The sequence below is a fragment of the Hyaena hyaena genome, unplaced genomic scaffold (genome assembly GCF_003009895.1).
Source record: "Hyaena hyaena isolate Hyena2069 unplaced genomic scaffold, ASM300989v1 scaffold_1059, whole genome shotgun sequence".
In the NCBI taxonomy this organism is placed as follows: domain Eukaryota; kingdom Metazoa; phylum Chordata; class Mammalia; order Carnivora; family Hyaenidae; genus Hyaena; species Hyaena hyaena.
Window position 1 is genome coordinate 543,739 of NW_024081693.1, and position 5,508 is coordinate 549,246.

A 5,508-nucleotide genomic window follows, 5' to 3' on the forward strand; every position below is an offset into this window, starting at 1 on the left:
AAGTTAAAAATTAACACAGAATATTACCCAATAGCACATGATACTTCAACCTTTAACAGACACCACCAATAGTATTAAATAAGTCAAGTTCTTCATCATGCTCAAGCAGAGTATTCTAAATAATTTCTACTTCCATGAAATTTCATACTAAAGGCCACACATCTGAATAAGAAAAGTCTGCAATCATATTTTAAAGAGGTAATACACAGGTTCCTGGGTGGCTCAGTTAGTTAAGCTTCTGACTGGAACTCAGGTCATGATCTCATGGTTCATGTGTTTGAGTCCCGTGTCGGGCTCTGTGCTGACAGTTCAGAGCCTGGAGTCTGATTCAGATTCTCAGTCTTCCTCTCTCTCTGTCCCTCCCCCACTCACACTCTTTCTGTCTCTCAGAAATGAATAAACATTAAAAAATTTTTCTTTAAAGAGGTAACACATTTAATTAAAAAGAAGAAGAAGGTATTTATATTTGGGGGAATGACTAAAATAATCCATGCATAGAGGAAGTAAAGATTTGCTTTGCCAAGAAAAACAAAATTTGTATCTAAGAATAATGGGAAATAATGTTAAGAATTTTGAGTAAAGACTCTTCACACTTCACAGAAAATCTGAAGCAGAAGTTGGAAGGCTTCAACTGAGAGCATAGTAAAATGTGCATATTCATATCAATGGGAGGGAAAAAATTTACTGAATAAAAGAAAGTACATGTATTGATTTAAGTGCTGTATGTAACACATATGTTTAAATGGTTTTGAAACCATAATTTCTGTGAGATTTTTGTAAAGCAAAGGGAAAGGAGCAAACATATCTGAAAAAGAAAAACTAATGGCCAGCCACATGACAATGAACAAATGGACTTGAAGTATTTGTCTGGAAGTAGAAATAAGAGGATAACTTGGCAAATTAACATATTTAACATGTAAGCTTGACTTCAAACTCTTGATTAAGACTAAACAGGAAAGTTTGATATCAATCCATATAACAAAGAACCTGTCTTCCATATTTGGCTTCATGAAGAATACTGGTAGATATCAGGGATCTGCTTTGGTTTAGTTTTGATTTTACTGTATATTTGTTAACTCTGTATGGTGGCTCTGAATTTGAAGAGCTGAATTTGAAGGCATTTAAAAGCTTAGCTTTATAGGGTCTAAAGGGAGAAAAGGGAGCTAGAGGAAAAGATAATTTTAGTAATAAAAAATAGCAGTAATTTGGGCACTTCTGTTTTGAATACACTGTTCCAAAATCTTTATATACATTATCCTATTTATTTGTTTTATTTATATGTTTACTTGTTTATTTTTGAGAGACAGGTAGAGAAAAATGGACACAGAGAATCCCAAGCAGGCTCTGTGATGTCAGAGCAGAGCCCAACGTAGGGATCGAACCCACAAACCTTGAGATCATGACCTGAGCTGAAATCAAGAATGGGATGCTCAACCAGCTAAGCCACCCAGGTGCCCCAGTACCCCATTCATTTCTAACCATGCTATGTAATACACTCTATCATTACCTCCATTTTATTGATATGGAAACAGAGGGTCCAAGGGTTAAATTGTCCTGAGTGACAAGGTTGGAACAGCACTCAAATGTGGACATTAACACCAGAGCCATCACTCATTTTAAAAACTTTTAATTTTTTTTAACATTTATTCATTTTTGGAGACAGAGGGTAAGTGGGGATGGGGGTGGGTGGCAGGCAGAGAGAGAGGGAGACACAGAATCCAGGGTGCTGAGCTGTCAGCACAGAGCCCAATGCAAGGTTCGAACTCACAACCTGTGCGATCATGACCTAAGCGGAAGAGCCAAAATCAGACACTTAACTGACTGAGCTACCCAGGTGACCCTAAAATTTATTTTAAGGTTTATTTTTGAGAGAGAGAGAGACAGAGCACAAGCGAGGAAGGGGCAGAGAGGGAGGGAGACACAGAATCAGAAGCAGCCTCCAGGCTCTGAACTGTCAGCAGAGCCTGATGCAGAGCTCCAACTCACAAACTGCGAGATCATGACCTGAGCCAAAGTCAGACACTCAACTGACTGAGGTACCCCCAGAGCCATCACCTTTAAAGAATGTAAAACAAAGTTTGGCTTTGTCTGACCGCAGATAACTAGTTCCAATGGTCGTTTCAAAAGGAAGTAATGCAGGAGAAATGTAGAGGAAGGGCTACCTGCATATTCTTTGTGAAGAACACATTTTTCCTGTCATTATATGCATGTCACATGCTGTGATAATACATGAGCAACAAATATTCCTCATTTCCACACTATTTTTCAGGGAAGTAAATAAATATTTTTGATACAAATTCATATGGATCAAAATCCAGATTTGCTGAAACACTCAGTAGAATAATGTAGTTTCTTTGTTGAAATGAAGAAATACCTCTCAAATATCCACAAGTATCTATCACACTTATGCCATCATCCTCTGTTTATACCCTACCACCTGGGTGAAGCAGCACACAGGAGATAAAAACCAAAAATGACACGAATAAAATACCTAAGTATGGCTTCACATTTAAAATGTATTTTATCAGTCTGTCCAGTTTCTACTCTAACTTGGCAGCTTCAGAAGAAATGCCCTCTAGTACTCACTTTTGATATGGGATTAAAACTACAGATTTAGCAGCTGGGACTAGTGATAGATTGGAGTAAAGAAAATTCACTTTACAATCTCAGATTTTACAAATATGTGTGTGCATATCTATCTATCTCTCAGGTCTGATGAGCTCTGAAATCTAGAGGCAGGAAATACGGTAAAAGTTTACAGGATCCAATGGGACCCCACACATAAAAGCCTTCATTTTGGAATCCCTGTGGCTATTCGTTGGCTCTCATAGAAGTTTTTGAAGCTTTAAGAGATTATGATTAAATAGGATTTTACCAAGAGAAATCTCAGCTCTTAGCTTCAAAAGTCATCATGAAAATATTCTCTGAGCTGCCAAATTCAATTGGCACTACTGAACAATGCTTTCACTTTCAAAATTCCAATTTCACTCTTAAGAAAAACAGATGAAACAAATGTTCTATATTAAAGCAAAAGAGTGCCTGCAACAGTCTTTCCCAAAACTGTATGCCAAGGAACATTGTTGCATGGAATTTAATCCAGAAAATAGATACTTTTGGCCAAATATATTTAGGAAATTCTGGATAAGCAAGTTAAATTGCTTTTCTGTATTACTTAGCAGAACCATATGAATAGCCTTTGCTAATCTTTAAAAAGGGGGTGTGAGTAAAATATAGAGTCTTTTCTAAACATATTTTATACAAATTTCTTGTTATCCCACAATATCTAATAAGAGAATTCCTTTGGAAACCATATGTAAATGTAGGTCCGTCTTTCAGGAATGTAGAGAAGACAGTTTCCTGTTATTTCAATCAATAAACAATATCAGATAGAATATTTACTTCATTGTATTTGATTTCAAGATTTACAAAACTATTACAGAGATTTTTTTCCATTGTGAATAAAAGATGACAAGTGTTCTTACAAATACATATCAGTAATCATTATTAGACATTTCAATAGACTTCTACTGTTCCTATCTTCCCTTTTGTCCTACACAGCTTTTATCCACTCTCTTGCAGGAAACTGCTTATTCCCCTACTAAAATTTTATATAATTATTGGAGATTTTAAGAACATTTCCTTCGTTTATATACCAACAAGTGGACAAATAGCCTACTGATGACCTATCATAACTGCCCTATTTTGTCATTGACACTGATAGTTGCATATATATTGGGCAGTGAAGGGGTAGAATGAGAGCACATCAGTTTCTTTGTCCAGGTTAGTATTCATTCCATCATTAATTTGCTGGGGGGAATTACTTCTCCTCATCAGATTCATGGGATACAGTTAAGGCTGACCAAGCCCACTGAATACTCCAACCTATTACCTACAGTCTATCACGTGAATGTGTAACAAAAGCAAGGTTGAAGTCCACAGAGAGAGAGAGAAAGAGAATCCTGGCTTGAAAATGATCTGAATAGTTCTTCAATGCCATAAAGCATGAAGCTTCAATAGTATACGGAGATAAATAATTGGGCATTTAACTGTCAGTGTCAAGAAACAGTTTACAATCTAGTCATTAGTAATTTCTTCTAACTCTGTAGTTAGCCATCTAGTACAACACGCATGCAATGGTCATTTCGTGGTGTCCTGGATGACAACAAAAGTATGCATCTTCTGTGCTAACCAGTAAAAAAATTTCCTCAGTAGATCTTTGTACTTTTCACTCTGAACATATTTTCCAAGACTAGTTTCAGAAACTCTTGAAACTTCCCATATTGTACTTCAGTGATGATACTATAGTTTAATAATTTACAACAAAGTTGATCAATTTCATATTGGAAAAGAATATTTTATGTGCATTCTTGATAAACTCTTTGACTTCTTTAAAAGGACACTCTATGCTTTATTTGAAAAATGACTCAACATTTTGATGACCATTAGAGAAAATATCTTCACAAAAGAAATGAGGGCTGACTAGAATAGATATTTTTAATATGTATTTTCATCATCTCAACATTTTTCTTCTTTGTATCCATCTAATTTTTAGTTGCCAATATGATTTCTTTTCACTAGCATATCCAAATTCATATTCTATAATTAAAAGTTTATTTTCAGAGATGGCTCGCATACTGTTTTCCATTCACTGAATAATTTTTACCCTGAAACACATTTGATTTGCTTCTCCAGTTCATTTGTACTTTTCTTCAAATATCACCTCTCCATGGAGATCTCATGATGACCGTACTTATTTATTTATTTACTTATTATTGTTTGCTGGGGAGAGGGGGTAGCAGAGGGAGAGGGAGAATACCAAGCAGGCTCTGCGCTGGCAGTGCAGAGCCCCAGGCAGGGTTCGATCTTACAAACCATAAGGTCTCACAAAACCATGAGATCATGATCTGAGCTGAATCAAGAGTTCAACACTTAACTAAGTCACTCAGGTGACCCAATGACCATATTTTAAAAATAATCCACCTCTATCGCTGACTATCCTTTCTCTTTGGTTTATATTTCTCTCTAGTAACTATTATGTAAAACATTATGTATTCATTATTGAACTCCTTATTTTTATTTTCACTAAAATAAAAGGTTCAATAATTTGGAAACTTTATTTTGTTCCCTGTTGGATATTCACCCTTGGGCACACAGTAAGTTCTCCTTTAATTTTATTTTGTTAAACTTCTAAATTACAGTATTTGGAATACTAAATATTTATAAGTATTTACAAGACTGAATAACAGCTACATTAATACATGTGTTTTACATTTAGTTGAATACTTTGGAGTGATTTAAATATTTTGTGAGTTGAGAACCTAGAGCGACACAATAGCATACATGAGCAATGGTAATTTTAAAATGATATGAACTATAGTATGCAAATGCTATGAAAATATGTTGGTTGAGATGAACTGTATCTTGTTGATGAAATGTCAACAGATACATTCAATTTCTGTAGCATATGTTCCACCTATAAAAGCATAAACATGCTTGAGAGAAATCTAA